A 17,250-nucleotide genomic window follows, 5' to 3' on the forward strand; every position below is an offset into this window, starting at 1 on the left:
AGAAGAGGAAGTGCTTCTTCTTCTACGGTAAGCAACCGCCAAGGTAAGCACCCGCCCCCATAGAAGAAGAAGCGCGCGGGTATTACGTTTCATTTCCTTTGTGTGTTTACATCTGTAAAGACCACAAAATGGCTCCTACTAAGCGACACACTGTGGTTCTAGCTTGCCATGCTAATGGCCAGAAACTTCCACCCATGGTGATATTCAAAAGGAAGACCTTGCCAAAAGAGAACTTTCCAGCCGGCGTCATCATAAAAGCTAACTCGAAGGGATGGATGGATGAAGAAAAGATGAGCGAGTGGTTAAGGGAAGTTTACGCGAAGAGGCCGGGTGGCTTTTTTCACGCAGCTCCGTCCATGTTGATATACGACTCCATGCGCGCCCACATCACAGATGGTGTCAAAAAACAAGTGAAGCACACAAATACAACACTCGCCGTCATTCCGGGTGGATTAACCAAAGAACTCCAACCGCTCGATATTGGTGTCAACAAGGCATTTAAAGCATGACTGCGAACGGCGTGGGAACAATGGATGACCGAAGGCGAACACACCTTCACTAAGACAGGGAGACAGCGCCGGACGACATACGCCAACATCTGCCAGTGGATCGTAAATGCCTGGGCGGATATTTCGGTCTCAACTGTGGTCCGAGCTTTCCGGAAGGCAGGATTCACGGAACTGCTGGAAAAACAACAGCGACACTGACTCTGATGACTTCGACGAGACGGAGCCGGCCATTTTGGATCCCGTATTCGCCCAACTTTTTAATTCGGACACCGTAGGAGAAGAATTCGAGGGATTTATGAATGAAGAATAATTTCAGAAAGTGAGTGTTATGTTTATTTTGTGTGTTGTGACATTAACGTTCGAGCAACATTAAGTTATTGCTATTGCTCTGCACTATTTTGAATTTTACTATGTTTGTGATTGCACATTTGCACATTACCGTACATTTTGGGAGTGAACAGAGTTGTTAGAACGCTGGTTTTTAATATATTATTAAAGTTTAACTGACCTATCTGACTGTTTTTTTGACATTCCCTGTAGCGCAGTTAGATGTGGCTTATAACACGGGGCGGCTTATAGGTGGACAAAGTTTTGAAATATGCCGTTCATTGAAGGCGCGGCTTATAACACAGGGCGGCTTATGGTGCGGAAAATACGGTATTCCCATTTAGATGAAGAATGACTCATAATCCTTGCAAAGAAAAGGGGTGGAACCAAGCGTTTTTTTCTTGTCGTTCTCGACATTACCGGGTCTAAAATGGCTGTCAAAGTGTACCAACATGTCGGAATACGTCCTTGTCCTTCTACTATCTAGGTGAAAGGCATTATTTGCGATCAAGAATAAAGTTTGACGAGAAAGGAAACGAGGAAACAGCTCATCAGTCTATCACGTCAACATTAGGCCCTTTTCCACTGTGGGAACTTTTTCAGGAACTTTCCCACTTACCCGGGTAAATATAGTACCCCCTGTGTTTCCACCCAAAATTACTCGAGTAGCTATAGTTATTTAGGAAACTTTCAGAGTTCCTCCAAGCTCGGTAGGACTTTTCCAAGCGACCAGGAACCTTTACGGGGGCAAGTTGTCCTGTCGAACGATGATTGGTTTAACACAGTTGGGGGCGTTCCTTAAATGTATTTTTTAAAACACGACCGCCATTACAAAGTATGCAAGGGCAACTTGTTTATTTATTATTTCTTGTGTATGTCTATTACAACAAACTTGACAACAAAGTGAAAGAATAACAAAGGGAACTTTAGAAATGCAAGAACTTTTGTGGGGCATCTTTGTGAGAAACTGTTCTGGAGTGTGCTACCGTTGAGCCACAGAGTCTACCAGAGATCAGAGTTTTTTACATCACTACATGACAATAGCACGAAGATCAGACACAAGATGAGCTTTAAGAAACATTCAAGAAAAAATTGACCCTGACGTGATTTGAACACGCAACCTTCTGATCTGGAGTCAGACGCGCTACCGTTGCGCCACAGAGTCTACCAGACCACAGAGTCTCCATGGATTTTTTTACATCACTGCATGACAATAGCATGGCAAACGGACACAAGATGAGCTTTAAAAAACTTTAAAGAAAAAAATTGACCCTGACGTGATTTGAACACGCAACCTTCTGATCTGGAGTCAGACACGCTACCGTTGCGCCACAGAGTCTACCAGTGGGTCAGAGTTTTCATTGGTTTTTACATCAATACAAGATACTAGCATGGAGAGCGCACTCAAAATGAGCTTTAAGAAACAATTGACACTGATGTGCTTTGAACACACAAACTTCTGATCTGGAGTCAGGTGCGCTACCGTTGCGCCACAGAATCTACCAGCAAGCACAGTTTTCATGGGTTTTTTACATCGCTACAAGACACTAGCATGGAGAGCGCACTCAAAATGAGCTTTAAGAAACTTTAAAGAAAGAATTGACCCTGACATGATTTGAACACGCAACCTTCTGATCTGGAGTCAGACACGCTACCATTGCGCCACAGAGTCTACCAGTGGGCAGAGTTTTCATGGGTTTTTTTTACATCACTACAAGACACTAGCATGGAGAGCGCACAAAAAATGGGCTTTAAGAAACAATTGACACTGACGTGCTTTGAACACCTAACCTTCTGATCTGGAGTCAGACGCGCTACCGTTGCGCCACAGAATCTTCCAGCAGGCAGAGTTTTCATGGGTTTTTTACATCGCTACAAGAAGCTAGCATGGAGAGCGCACAAAAAAATGAGCTTTAAGAAACAATTGACACTGACGTGATTTGAACAAACATCCTTCTGATCTGGAGTCAGACGCGCTACCGTTGCGCCACAGAGTCTACCAGAGAGCTGTGTTTTCATGGGTTTTTACATCACTACATGACAACAGCATGAAGTACAGACACAAAATGAGCTTTAAGAAACATTAAAGAAAAAAATTTACCCCGACGTGATCTGGAGTCAGACGCGCTACTGTTGCGCCACAGAGTCTACCAGAGAGCAGTGTTTTCATGGGTTTTTTACATCACTACATGACAATAGCATGGAGAGCGCACTCAAAATGACCTTTAAGAAACTTTAAAGAAAGAATTGACCCTGACATGATTTGAACATGCAACCTTCTGATGTGGAGTCAGACACGCTACCATTGCGCCACAGAGTCTACCAAATCATAAAGTCTACCAGACCACAGAGTTTTCATGGATTTTTTACATCACTACATGACAATAGCATGGCAAACAAACACAAAATGAGCTTCAAGAAACTTTAAAAAAAAAATTGACCCTGACGTGATTTGAACACGCAACCTTCTGATCTGGAGTCAGACGCACTACCGTTGCACCACAGAGTCTACCAGAGAGCAGAATTTTCATGGTTTTTTTACATTATACATGACAATAGCACGATGAACAGACACAAGATTAGCTTTGAGAAATTTTAAAGAAAAAAATTAACCCTGACGTGATTTGAAAACGCAACCTTCTGATCTGGAGTCAGACGTGCTACCGTTGCACCACAGAGTCTACCAGAATGCAGAGTTTTTATGTTTTTTTTACATTACTACATGACAATAGCACGGCAAACAAACACAAAATGAGCTTCAAGAAACTTTTTTTTTTTTTAAATTGACCCCGACGTGATTTGAACACGCAACCTTCTGATCTGGAGTCAGACGCGCTACCTTTGCGCCACAGAGTCTTCCAGAGAGCAGAATTTTCATGGTTTTTTTACATTATACATGACAATAGCACGATGAACAGACACAAGATTAGCTTTGAGAAATTTTAAAGAAAAAAATTAACCCTGACGTGATTTGAAAACGCAACCTTCTGATCTGGAGTCAGACGTGCTACCGTTGCGCCACAGAGTCTACCAGAGAGCAGGGTTTTCATGGTTTTTTTTACATTACTACATGACAATAGCACGGCAAACAAACACAAAATGAGCTTCAAGAAACTTTTTTTTTTTTAAATTGACCCCGACGTGATTTGAACACGCAACCTTCTGATCTGGAGTCAGACGCGCTACCGTTGCGCCACAGAGTCTTCCAGAGAGCAGAATTGCAGAATTTTCATGGTTTTTTTACATTATACATGACAATAGCACGATGAACAGACACAAGATTAGCTTTGAGAAATTTTAAAGAAAAAAATTAACCCTGACGTGATTTGAAAACGCAACCTTCTGATCTGGAGTCAGACGCGCTACCGTTGCGCCACAGAGTCTACCAGAACGCAGAGTTTATATGGTTTTTTTACATCACTACATGACAATAGCACGGCAAACAAACACAAAATGAGCTTCAAGAAACTTTAAAAAAAAAATTGACCCTGACGTGATTTGAACACGCAACCTTCTGATCTGGAGTCAGACGCGCTACCGTTGCGCCACAGAGTCTACCAGAGAGCAGGGTTCTCATGGTTTTTTTTACATTACTACATGACAATAGCACGGCAAACAAACACAAAATGAGCTTCAAGAAACTTTTTTTTTTTTTAAATTGACCCCGACGTGATTTGAACACGCAACCTTCTGATCTGGAGTCAGACGCGCTACCGTTGCGCCACAGAGTCTTCCAGAGAGCAGAATTTTCATGGTTTTTTTACATTATACATGACAATAGCACGATGAACAGACACAAGATTAGCTTTGAGAAATTTTAAAGAAAAAAATTAACCCTGACGTGATTTGAAAACGCAACCTTCTGATCTGGAGTCAGACGTGCTACCGTTGCGCCACAGAGTCTACCAGAGAGCAGGGTTTTCATGTTTTTTTACATTACTACATGACAATAGCACGGCAAACAAACACAAAATGAGCTTCAAGAAACTTTTTTTTTTTTTTTATATTGACCCTGACGTGATTTGAACACACAACCTTCTGATCTGGAGTCAGACGCGCTACCGTTGCGCCACAGAGTCTACCAGAGACCAGAGTTTTCATGTTTTTTTTACATTACTACATGACAATAGCACGGCAAACAAACACAAAATGAGCTTCAAGAAACTTTAAAAAAAAAATTGACCCTGACGTGATTTGAACACGCAACCTTCTGATCTGGAGTCAGACGCGCTACCGTTGCGCCACAGAGTCCAACAAGCAGCAGAATTTTTAGTCTACCAGAGCCAACAGCCAGACTCTGTGAAAGTCCTCCGTTCTCTGATTAGACCGTTGATCTTTTAACAGCGTCCAATATGAGGGCCAGGGGAGCAGGGGGTAGGATTTGATATGTTAGCGTCTCTTTATCCTCTCCTTTTTGAAATGTCAAGTTCAAAGATGTGGCGCGGCCGCCTTGATCTGTGAGCTAAGACGACCTCGGGAATCACCCGGCGAATCCAGGAGGCGGACGTAGCGAGCAGCGAGACAGTGCACGCTACACACGGAAGGTAATTAAGTCTGATTGTATTAAAGTCAGTAAACAGGCTTTTGACATTTGTCCCTCGTGCTCCCGTCAGGCCTGTTTAAGCAAATTAGAGCAGCGTTTTATCTTCAATGAAACGCTGAGTGTGAGAGCTGAACTGATCTTATTTAATTACAGCACTTTCTCAAGCTGTCTATCTCATACTCTGTAGTGTTGAATTCCCAACTTCTGACATTTTCCTCAGACTTTGGTGTCTACTGCAAAGACAATTGCTGGTTTATTTGTTAGTACACAGAACCATGTTGGACTAATAAAGCCACGATTAAGCTTAAAAGCATTCCGAATATTGTCAAACTTTATCAATTGGATGAGCATTGATTACCCAGGCTATCCACTGACTGAGTAACGACTGCTTAACGTGTTTCAATTCTAGCCACTGTGTATAGTGTCAGTTTCAGCACAGTAGATCAATACAGCAAGTTATGCACAAAATAAAACATCCGGTAGACCTGGGCCGATATTCGATAAGTCAATTAATCGAATGATAAATTAAACTTTGCCAGCTTTGATATCGCCATGAGCATACGTTTCGCACAAATCGTAATAATGATAACCGCTGTAAAATTTCTGATGTTCGGTATTACCACCCATCCATCCATTTTCTACCGCTGTTCAGTATTACCGTATCCATTTAAAATGATCGAACCACACGCTGCGTTGCGTTATCTTTCTGGCCAGCTTAAATACTAACAAGAAAACACGAGACATTAACGTCTTTCCCCATTAAGAACAATCATACCCCAATCTAAACTTGTACAAACCCATTACTGTCTAAACAACTAAGATACAGTATTTACATTGAACATAAAGGATGTGCTGTTCAAAGAAGAAAAAAAACATATTACCGTATTTTCCGCACTATAAGGCGCACCTAAAAACCACAATTTTTCTCAAAAGCTGACAGTGCGCCTAATAACCCGGTGCGCTTTATTACGATTCATTTTCATAAAGTTTCGGTCTCGCAACTTCGGTAAACAGCCGCCATCTTTTTTCCCGGTAGAACAGGAAGCGCTTCTTCTTCTACGCAAGCAACCGCCAAGGAAAGCACCCGCCCCCATAGAACAGGAAGCGCTTCACCCGCCCCCATAGAACAGGAAGCGCTTCACCCGCCCCCGGAAGAAGAAGAAAAAACGCGCGGATATCACCGTACGTTTCATTTCCTGTTTACATCTGTAAAGACCACAAAATGGCTCCTACAAAGGACAAGGATCCGGTTCATAAAAAGACGCAATCTCTCCATCCGCACACGGATTACTACCGTATTTCACAGCAACTGATATTCCTGTGAACTGCACTGTGGAACGGGAGCACGTACGGTGAATATTCGCACCACAGAGAATGAGGAGTCATCCTTCACTGTGGTTCTAGCTTGCCATGCTAACTTCCACCCATCCAAAAGAGACCTTTCCAGCCGGCGTCATCATAAAAGCTAACTCGAAGGGATGGATGGATGAAGAAAAGATGAGCGAGTGGTTAAGGGAAGTTTACGCGAAGAGGCCGGGTGGCTTTTTTCACACAGCTCCGAAGGCGAACACACCTTCACTAAGACGGGCAGATAGCGCCGGTCGACATACGCCAACATCTGCCAGTGGATCGTAAATGCCTGGGCAGATAGTTTCGGTCACAACTGTGGTCCGAGCTTTCCGGAAGGCAGGATTCACAGAACTGCTGCACAACAACAGCGACACTGAATCCGATGACTTCTACGAGGCGGAGCCGGCCATTTTTGGATCCCACGCTTCCGCAACTTTTCAATTCGGACACCGAAGACGAAGAATTCGAAGGATTTACGAATGAAGAATAACTTCAGAAGGTGAGCGCTATGTTTATTTTGTGTGTTGTGACATTAACGTTCGAGCAACATTATGTTGCTATTTATTGCTCTACACCATTTTGAATTTTACTATGTTTGTGATTGCACATTTGCGTACATTTTGGGACAGAGTTGTTAGAACGCTGGTTTTCAATATATTATTAAAGTTTGACTGAACTATCTGACTGTTTTTTTGACATTCACTTTAGCGCAGCGTTTTTTTGACATTCACTTTAGCGCAGCGTAGGCGCGGCTTTTAGTCCGGGGCGGCTTATTGGTGGACAAAATTATGAAATATGTAATTCATAGAAGGTGCGGCTAATAATCCGGTGCGCCTTATAGTGCGGAAAATACGGTATTCAAGTTTTTTCTTTTATTTGCTCAAAAAATAATATATTGAAATGACACTGCATACACTATGTGCTACTCCTAGCCAGAGGTGGGTAGTAACGCGCTACATTTACTCCGTTACATCTACTTGAGTAACTTTTGGGATAAATTGTACTTCTAAGAGTAGTTTTAATGCAACATACTTTTACTTTTACTTAAGTATATTTATAGAGAAGGAACGCTACTTTTACTCCGCTACTTTTATCTACATTCAGCTCGCTACTCGCTACTAATTTTTATCGATCTGTTAATGCACGCTTTGTTTGTTTTGGTCTGTCAGACAGACCTTCAAAGTGCCTGCCTTACTGGTGACGTTTCACTTCGTTCCACCAATCAGATGCAGTCACTGGTGACGTTGGTCCAATCAAACAGAGCCAGGTGGTCACATGACCTGACTTAAACAAGTTGAAAAACTTATTGGGGTGTTACCATTTAGTGGTCAATTGTACGGAATATGTACTGTACTGTGCAATCTACTAATAAAAGTTTCAGTCAATCAATCAAAAGTGTGAAGGAAAAAAATACTATTTTTATTTCAACCGTACATCCCGTCAAAAGCCTAAAGACTGACTGCACAGTTCCTGTCTTCACAATAAAAGTGCCGCTCCATCGCGCCTGCGCTTTCAAAACAAGAGTCTCCGAAAGCCAGCGCAAACAAGCTAGCAAGCTACGGAGTTTGCCGCCAATGTATTTCTTGTAAAGTGTATAAAAACGAATATGGAAGCTGGACAAATAAGATGCGAAAAATCCACCACTTTCATGTGGTATTAGACAGAAAGGAGGAACTTTTCTTCTCCTCCATTTGAAAACGTGGACTTTATCAGCACTACTGTCTGATTACAATCAACGCAAGTCATCGGAATCAGGTAATACACCAACTTATATTCTTGTCTTCATGAAAGAAAGGAATCTATATGTGTTAAACATGCATGTATATTCATTAAAACACCTTTAACATGTAAACAAAAACAGCAAAATAAATACATATAAATTATATACTGTATATATCAATGTATATGTATGTATATATATATATATATATATGTGTGTGTGTGTGTGTATGTTACTCATCAGTTACTCAGTACTTGAGTAGTTTTTTCACAACATACTTTTTACTTTTACTCAAGTAAATATTTGGGTGACTACTCCTTACTTTTACTTGAGTAATAAATCTCTAAAGTAACAGTACTCTTACTTGAGTACAATTTCTGGCTACTCTACCCACCTCTGCTCCTAGCACATAGCACGGGGATTTTATTTTTAGGCCATATTACCCAGGCCTACAAATAAAAAAAAACAAGTAAAACATTGAGAGGACTACAGTTTGTTTCAGCAAATGGATAAATTAAACACAGCATTTTTCAGTCACACATCTTGTGATTACAAAAGGCAACTGCTTTAGTGATTGTGCTTCTTTCGCATCATACATACCTGATGTAAATGATTCCCCCGATGTAAATGATACCCCCATAGTAAGGTGATTTTTAGCCCGTAGTTTGTTTGTTGTTGCGGTCTTTTCCGGAAAAGAGTTATATTCCCCGCAAATTTCAGATGCTGTAATAAGTTTGTTGTGGTACTTTGCGGTCACTTGTTCCACGCCTGTTGCCGCAAAACCAAAGTACTGACAACACTTTTCTTTTCTTTGGAACAAACGTTTCGCTCTTGTTAGCGTTAGCATTAGCCAGGTGTGCTGCTAAGGAAATATGGGGACGGCGCAAGCTCCTCAGAGGCAAAAAGTATGCTGGAGTTGACCGTAGTTGAGGGGCACAGGGGAGACATTCCTCCAGGGCCTATGTACTTCGGGGCTAACAACCTTCACTTTACCCGGAAGTGGGTCTTTACAGCTGAGGGTGAATGACGAGGCCGGCGGTTTGTTGCAACTTTGTGACTTTATTGGATGCAGCCATCCACCAAGCTAGAGCACCTGCACGCACTCACTGTCGCCGTTCCCTCACCTCTCTCGCCCACTCACTCACTGACGTCACTCACCTCACGTGCTGTCATATCTTAAAGGGCCACACACACACACATACGCTACTCTCATAACAACTAACAAGACATCATGGTGAAGCCAGAAGTCGAGTTTCTTAACATGGAGACATTCTCAATACTTTTCTTTTGTCGAGCACAAAGAAAATAACATTTTAGTTAAATGTAAGTTGTGTCTTGGATCAAAGATCCTATCTACTTAAAGTTAAAGTTAAAGTGCCATTATGTTGCAGCTATTTAAAATAGTTTTGTCAATTTGTTCTGGCCTGAAATAAATTGGCCCTTTGAAACATATCTTTGTCTTTGTGTGTTGTATGTAGACCACATCGCTTTCTGAGTTCAGTGATGCAAATGCATGTCAAGTTGATCAACAGATTGTATTATTTTCCAGTGCAATAACTGAAATGAAGGCTAAAAGGGCATTAATGGGAGCCTTAAAAGAAAAGGAGAAGTAACTAAATAGTTACCGTATTTTTCGGAGTACAAGTCGGAGTATAAGTCGCACCTGCCGAAAATGCATAATAAAAAAGGAAAAAAACATATATAAGTCGCACTTGAGCCCGGCCAAACTATGAAGAAAACTGCGACTTATAGTCCGAAAAATACGGTACTTTTCACAGTAACGCATTACTTTTTGTTGTAAGTAACTGAGTTAGTAACTGAGTTACTTTTTAAATAAAGTAACTAGTAACTGTAACTAGTTACTGGTTTTCAGTAACTAACCCAACACTGTGTATATATACAGTCGTGGTCAAAAGTTTACATAATGTAAAAAGATAAAAAGAGCATAATGTCATGGCTGTCTTAAGTTTCCAATAATTTCTACAACTCTTATTTTTTTGTGATAGAGTGATTGGAGCACATACTTGTTGGTCATTCATGAAGTTTACTTCTTTTATGAATTTATTATGGATCTACTGAAAATGTGAGCAAATCTGCTAGGTCAAAAGTATACATACAGCAATGTTAATATTTGGTTACATGTCCCTTGGCAAGTTTCACTGCAATAAGGCGCTTTTGGTAGCCATCCACAAGCTTCTGGTTGAATTTTCGACCACTCCTCTTGACAAAATTGGTGCAGTTCAACTAAATTTGTTGCTTTTCTGACTTTTCTGACATGGACTTGTTTCTCCAGCATTGTCCACACATTTAAGTCAGGACCAAAACCTTAATTCCAGCCTGATTTAGCCATCCCTTTACCACTTTTTGTTTGGGGTCATTGTCCTGTTGGAACACCCAACTGCGCCCAAGACCCAACCTCCGGGCTGATGATTTTAGGTTGTCCTGAAGAATTTGGAGGTAATCAAGATTTGGAGGTGACATTATGTTCTTTACAAGTGTATGTAAACTTTTGACCACGACTGTATATAAACTTTCTGTTTAAGGTGGATCAAATGGCTGGGGAAAAGACCTGAAGTAAACTGGTCAAAATTATTCAGACGTTATTTCACCCTGTTGACACAATGGATGAGGAGATGCCTATTTTGGAGATCCATAATCAAAGAATCATGTTACAGGGATTGCCTGGGACAGCTACTTTGGGGGCCTGTGTGAATTCTGACCTGACACGTGGGTGGGAGTGATTAATGGTAGTTGAATGTGTGTGCATAGCTGGCCAGAGGTGTTGTTGCTTTCGACAACTCTCTAAAAAGCAAAGCTGCTGTCTTTTTCACGAGTCAAGGCAAGTCAGTGCAGTGCGCATCACAGACGCCGCTGGTGGGTATCGACGGACGGCGAACCACGGATATGTTTCACAGCGAAGGCGTTCAGCAGCCGTTACGCATCAAGCGGAAATCCAAGGTTAGCCAGTTTAAAAGGCTAAGCCTCAAAACATAGAGGAAGTTAACTTTTGTCACTTTAAAAAGAAAAGATGAAAGTTCGGAAAGGTTTCCTTACTACGGACAGCGTGACAGGCTCATATTAAAGAGACAGTTCACCAATTTCACACACAGGGCTGTGTTTTGTAGCCAAGCAAATTGCTTCTGCATTATACGCTTTGCAGCTCCAAAGGTTGTAGAAAGCTGGAAGTTGGAAACTTCACAAGATAGAGCATACAATGAGAACTTTGAAGGAGCAGTCAGGGAGAATGGTATCCTATGGATAAACCTTGTATACTGGAGTAGAAGTCAAAACCACTGAAGCTGCACAAAGTTCCTTGAAGCAAATATTGCAGGGCTGCCCACACAAATAAGCCTACAGCAAGACAACTTGAAAACAAAACAGCTTGTTATGTGGCACGAATGAGCGCCTGCGTAATGTCGCCCATTAACAAGCAACAGTGTGTTTTTAAACCCTGTCGATATCAGTGTTCCGGGCTTCCGCTGGGCAGCAGATGCCAACTTGGCTGGAGGCCGAGGAAGCCCATGGTGTCAGAGTCCTCCTGCTCTTTAGGGGGCCTTGCAGCGTCAGAGTCAGGTTCAGTCATTGTCAGCAGTTTTGCTTTTATTTTTAAGCCACGGTTTAAAAAAACAAAAAAACACACAGTACACACACAGTCATGTTTATATAATGTTTTACAGTGGTAGATGGAAGGATTCAAATCAAATCAAGTGGTGACACAAATCAATCTTGATTTATATCACCATTTTTAATGTTGTTTTTAACCTGCCAGTTTTAAAGGGCAACTGCGCGTTTTATTTAGAATTGTGCCTATCATTCACAACTCCTATGTAAGACAAAAACACATCTGTTTAAATTTTTTTATACATTCTAAATCGTAAAATACGGCAAGTATACGAAGTGGCTAACAATGCAGTTAAAGGGAGTCCACTATTCCGCCCATAAAGCCCTCTAAAAAAACTAACAAAAACCGCCAATACTTTAGTGACTTGAACATTAACCAAGTAATAGCAATATTGTTATGATAATCGCTAACGCGGACAAATAATTTTTAGTGGCATTGCGATCACAGAGAGCTAACTAGCGTATGCTGCTGTACTGACATATTGAACCGGTGAGCTGCTGCATCGCCTCTGAGTTGGTGAAAGTTAATTCTAGATTATTAATCATAACTCTTAGCTGGATAGTAAAAGGGTGTGGCCACAAACCAAGAAGTTGGTCAACTTTGACATTCAACTTATTGCCGGAGATTGCTTCTGTTATATCAATATGAATGTATATTAGAGGCAGCACGGTGAGGGGTTAGTGCGACTGCCTCACAATACGAAGGTCCTGGGTTCGATCCCGCGCTCGGGATCTTTCTGTATGGAGTTTGCATGTCCTGCGCGGGTTCCCTCCGGATACTCCGGCTTCCTCCCACCTCCAAAGACATGCACCTGGGGATAGGTTGATTGGCAACACTAAATTGGCCCTAGTGTGTGAATGTTGTCTGTCTATCTGTGTTGGCCCTGTGATGAGGTGGCGACTTGTCCAGGGTGTACCCTGCCTTCCGCCCGATTGTAGCTGACATAGGCTCCAGCACCCCCCGCGACCCCGAAGGGAATAAGCGGTAGAAAATGGATGGATGGATGTATATTAGATGGCATATGCTGTAACTTAAACACATGCGTTGTTATGGTTGCCTGATCACTGAAGGCTGTGAATTTCCACTTTTCTTTCTTAGTGTGAGCAGCAGCTAATCAAACATTACAAAATCTTACAATTTTAGTTTTATTCTTTGATTCATGGATGGATGGGAGGTATTGTTCACCTTCATCAAGAGCATTTTCTACAGACAGCGGTGATGTCCAGCAGGCGCTAAATTACCTGAGAAGTCCTCTGTGGTGTATAAATCATGGGACTGTCAATCACCCTTGAGAGTCCGATACTTATCGCAGAACAAAGACTGCTATTTTGTTCCACCTCAAGACTCTCAAAGCCGGTCAACCTCCAATTAGTTTGGATTTTAAAGGGGAACATTATCACCAGACCTATGTAAGCGTCAATATATACCTTGATGTTGCAGAAAAAAGACCACATATTTTTTTAACCGATTTTCGAACTCTAAATGGGTGAATTTTGGAGAATTAAACGCTTTTCTATTATTCGCTCTCGTTGTGACGTCACATCGGGAAGCAATCCGCCATTTTCTCAAACACAACAAGTCAAATCAGCTCTGTTATTTTCCGTTTTTTCGACTGTTTTCCGTACCTTGGAGACATCATGCCTCGTCGGTGTGTTGTCGGAGGGTGTAATAACACGAACAGGGACAGATTCAAGTTGCACCAGTGGCCCAAAGATGCGAAAGTGGCAAGAAATTGGATGTTGTTCCGCACACTTTACCAACGAAAGCTATGCTACGACAGAGATGGCAAGAATGTGTGGATATCCCGCGACACTCAAAGCAGATGCATTTCCAACTGGACTGGACAGATCAGCTTTCAGGAAAAGAGAGCGGATGAGGGTATGTCTACAGAATATATTAATTGATGAAAACTGGGCTGTCTGCACTCTCAAAGTGCATGTTGTTGCCAAATGTATTTCATATGCTGTAAACCTAGTTCATAGTTGTTAGTTTCCTTTAATGCCAAACAAACACATACCAATCGTTGGTTAGAAGGCGATCGCCGAATTCGTCCTCGCTTTCTCCCGTGTCGCTGGCTGTCGTGTCGTTTTCGTCGTTTTCGCTTGCATACGGTTCAAAACCGATATGGCTCACAATAGCTTCAGTTTCTTCTTCAATTTTGTTTTCGCTACCTGCCTCCACACTACAACCATCCGTTTCAATACATGCGTAATCTGTTGAATCGCTTAAGCCGCTGAAATCCGAGTCTGAATCCGAGCTAATGTCGCTATACCTTGCTGTTCTATCCGCCATGTTTGTTTGTATTGGCATCACTGTGTGACGTCACAGGAAAATGGACGGGTGTGTATATAACGATGGTTAAAATCAGGCACTTTGAAGCTTTTTTTAGGGATATTGCGTGATGAGTAAAATTTTGAAAAAAACTTCGAAAAATAAAATAAGCCACTGGGAACTGATTTTTAATGGTTTTAACCCTTCTGAAATTGTGATAATGTTCCCCTTTAAAAAAAAAGTTTTTATAGGAAATGTTGTAAATTTAACTAATCGGCACTACTCGAGCAGGAGGGTTACACCCTGGACTGGTCGGTAGTCAATCACAGGATACATCTAGACCAGGGGTGCTCATTACGTCGATCGCGATCTACCGGTCGATCTCGGAGGGTGTGTCAGTCGATCACCAGCCAGGCATTAAAAAAATAGTCCTAAAAATGAGCGATCATAAATCTTCACTATGACGTCACTTTCGTCACTTGATTTACATTCACGGCACCCGAGGGTCTTCTGAGATGACGCTGGCTGCTGCCAGCTCATTAAAATGACCGACTGGAAGGCGAGAAACACTTTATTTCAACAGACTCTGGCGCCGTACCTGTCGTCAAAACTCCAAAGACCGACTGCACAGTTGAACAATAAAAGCTCTGCTTCATCCTGCCTGCGCTACCAAAATAAGAGTCTCAGAAAGCTGGCGTGCACAAGCTAGCAAGCTACGGAGTTTGCCGACAATGTATTTCTTGTAAGGTGTATACAAAAGCGTACGGAAGCTGGACAAATAAGATGCCAAAAAACAACCACTTTCATGTGGTATTGGACAGAAAGGAGGACTTTTTTTCTCCTCCATTCGAAAATGCGGACGTTATCATCACCACTGTCTGATTCCAATCAATGCAAGTCATCACAATCAGGTAATACACCAACTTATATTCTTGTCTTCATGAAAGAAAGGAATCTATATGTTTTAAACATGCTTGTATTATCTTTAACCACCTTTAACTTGTTAACAATATTAACTATATGTGTTAAACATGCTTGCATTATCTTTAAACACCTTTAACTTGTTAACAATATTAACTATATGTATTAAACATACTTGTATTATCATTAAACACCTTTAATGTATTAACAATATTAACTATATGTGTTAAACATGCTTGCATTATCATTAAACACCTTTAACTTGTTAACAAAAACATATATTTAATAAATAAGTAAATATAAATTATATATATGAATGAAGTAGATCCCCACGACTTGATCAATTGAAAAGTAGCTCGCCTGCAGAAAAAGTGTGAACACCCCTGATCTAGACAAACAAGCATTCACACTTACGGACAATTATAACTTTAACATGCATGTTCTTGGAATGTGTTTATTGGAGGAAGCCTAATTAGTCTACCAGGAGAAAAGCCACGCAAAGAACGGCGAGATAATGGCAACGCCACAGAGATGTTGCAAAAAAGATCAATACATGGACCTCCAGACCGTGAGGCTGAAGTGCTAACCACTCCGAACTCTGAGAAACTAAGACCACAAGGACATTTACTTCTGTATCACATACTGCACATGTACATACACCTGACTTCTGGAAGGCAACGGATGATGATAACTGAATACATCCTTTGTGCTAGATGTGTGAAAGTACTACAACAACAATGATTTACAGCACTAATATGTAAGAATGTTTCAAGAACAGCCAGTATGCAGATACTGTAAATCAACAGTTGCCGCTGAGAGTTTTTTATCTGTTCTCCAGAGAAACACTTAAAGAGATTAGACCTCTGGGGGAATCTGCCAAACAAATGCCCTGAAAATACTGACTGAACCAAAGAGTGAAAGGGACCAAAAAGAATGAATTAGCTGAAGGGGAGAGTCCCCCGCATGAAACATGATATGTAACATAAATCTTTTGCACCTGTAGGCTTAGTGAAACATTTGGAGATGCACTGACACATGACCCACACAGTCTTAATAAACAGCCTTTCCTATTATTTGCACAGCTATGAAATTATTTCGAGGAATTCTGGGTCGGACAGAGGCCAATTAACGTTTTCAACCAACAAATGGCTGTACATTTTACAGTAATGATGAGATTCATCGTGGGGAAATAAAAACACCAGCCAGCCAGCCAGCATTCATGGCATGGCACCGCTCATTAGCACAAGAGGCAGACATGTTGCTTAGCCTGGAGGTTAGCATGAATATTCATGCGCACATGTAGGCGTCGCGCACATGAGATTTCTTTCTGACTTCAAAGTCCGCGCTGCAGCTCACGTCATTCTTTATTTGACAACAGATGCCCAGGATTGTGGGGGGGTGTTGGCTACTCTACTTTTACTGAAACAAATAACAGTGCTGCCAATTGTTTACATTCCAAAGGAGCACGACAGCACTAATATTAAAAATAAACAGATGTATTACATATTTTTTTTCATCTCATCCAATCCTGAGTAATACATATTTTTCATTGTTTTTAACCTGCCAGTTTTACACATTCCAAATGGCTCGTTAGGAGCAAGTTTGGAAAAAAGCAAGACCTTTGCCATGCCTACATGGTTTGATTTTATATTTTTGGGACCTAAATACCGTATTTTTTGGACCATAGGGCGCACCGGATTATAATAATAACTGGGATTTATATAGCGCTTTTCTAAGTACCCAAAGTCGCTTTACATGTAGAACCCATCAATCATTCACACCTGGTGGTGGTAAGCTACTTTCATAGCCACAGCTGCCCTGGGGTAGACTGACGTTGGCGCAAATTGCAGCTATGCTTCCGTCAGTCTACCCCAGGGCAGCTGTGGCTATGAAAGTAGCTTACCAACGGCCCCTCCGACCACCACCTATCATTCATCATTCAATTCACCGTTGTGAGTGGCACCGGTGGAAAAGGGTGAAGTGTCCC

At 41.5% G+C, this 17,250-nt stretch overlaps 1 protein-coding gene and 13 non-coding genes across 16 annotated transcripts in view; all 14 read right to left on the minus strand.

Moving 5' to 3' along the window:
* mcama (melanoma cell adhesion molecule a) overlaps nucleotides 1-17,250 on the minus strand; it is a 109,760-nt gene that overhangs the window by 55,698 nt on the left and 36,812 nt on the right. The window lies entirely within an intron of this gene.
* On the minus strand, nucleotides 1,930-2,001 carry trnaw-cca (transfer RNA tryptophan (anticodon CCA)). The gene has a single exon. It is a non-coding gene; the product is annotated as a tRNA-Trp (tRNA).
* On the minus strand, nucleotides 2,104-2,175 carry trnaw-cca (transfer RNA tryptophan (anticodon CCA)). The gene has a single exon. It is a non-coding gene; the product is annotated as a tRNA-Trp (tRNA).
* Nucleotides 2,437-2,508, minus strand: trnaw-cca (transfer RNA tryptophan (anticodon CCA)). The gene has a single exon. It is a non-coding gene; the product is annotated as a tRNA-Trp (tRNA).
* Nucleotides 3,085-3,156, minus strand: trnaw-cca (transfer RNA tryptophan (anticodon CCA)). The gene has a single exon. It is a non-coding gene; the product is annotated as a tRNA-Trp (tRNA).
* Nucleotides 3,274-3,345, minus strand: trnaw-cca (transfer RNA tryptophan (anticodon CCA)). The gene has a single exon. It is a non-coding gene; the product is annotated as a tRNA-Trp (tRNA).
* trnaw-cca (transfer RNA tryptophan (anticodon CCA)) lies at nucleotides 3,446-3,517 on the minus strand. Its single transcript has one exon. It is a non-coding gene; the product is annotated as a tRNA-Trp (tRNA).
* On the minus strand, nucleotides 3,621-3,692 carry trnaw-cca (transfer RNA tryptophan (anticodon CCA)). Its single transcript has one exon. It is a non-coding gene; the product is annotated as a tRNA-Trp (tRNA).
* trnaw-cca (transfer RNA tryptophan (anticodon CCA)) lies at nucleotides 3,968-4,039 on the minus strand. The gene has a single exon. It is a non-coding gene; the product is annotated as a tRNA-Trp (tRNA).
* Nucleotides 4,148-4,219, minus strand: trnaw-cca (transfer RNA tryptophan (anticodon CCA)). The gene has a single exon. It is a non-coding gene; the product is annotated as a tRNA-Trp (tRNA).
* Nucleotides 4,320-4,391, minus strand: trnaw-cca (transfer RNA tryptophan (anticodon CCA)). Its single transcript has one exon. It is a non-coding gene; the product is annotated as a tRNA-Trp (tRNA).
* trnaw-cca (transfer RNA tryptophan (anticodon CCA)) lies at nucleotides 4,496-4,567 on the minus strand. Its single transcript has one exon. It is a non-coding gene; the product is annotated as a tRNA-Trp (tRNA).
* trnaw-cca (transfer RNA tryptophan (anticodon CCA)) lies at nucleotides 4,844-4,915 on the minus strand. The gene has a single exon. It is a non-coding gene; the product is annotated as a tRNA-Trp (tRNA).
* trnaw-cca (transfer RNA tryptophan (anticodon CCA)) lies at nucleotides 5,016-5,087 on the minus strand. The gene has a single exon. It is a non-coding gene; the product is annotated as a tRNA-Trp (tRNA).

Source organism: Nerophis lumbriciformis, linkage group LG09 (assembly GCF_033978685.3).
Source record: "Nerophis lumbriciformis linkage group LG09, RoL_Nlum_v2.1, whole genome shotgun sequence".
Taxonomy (NCBI): Eukaryota; Metazoa; Chordata; class Actinopteri; order Syngnathiformes; family Syngnathidae; genus Nerophis; species Nerophis lumbriciformis.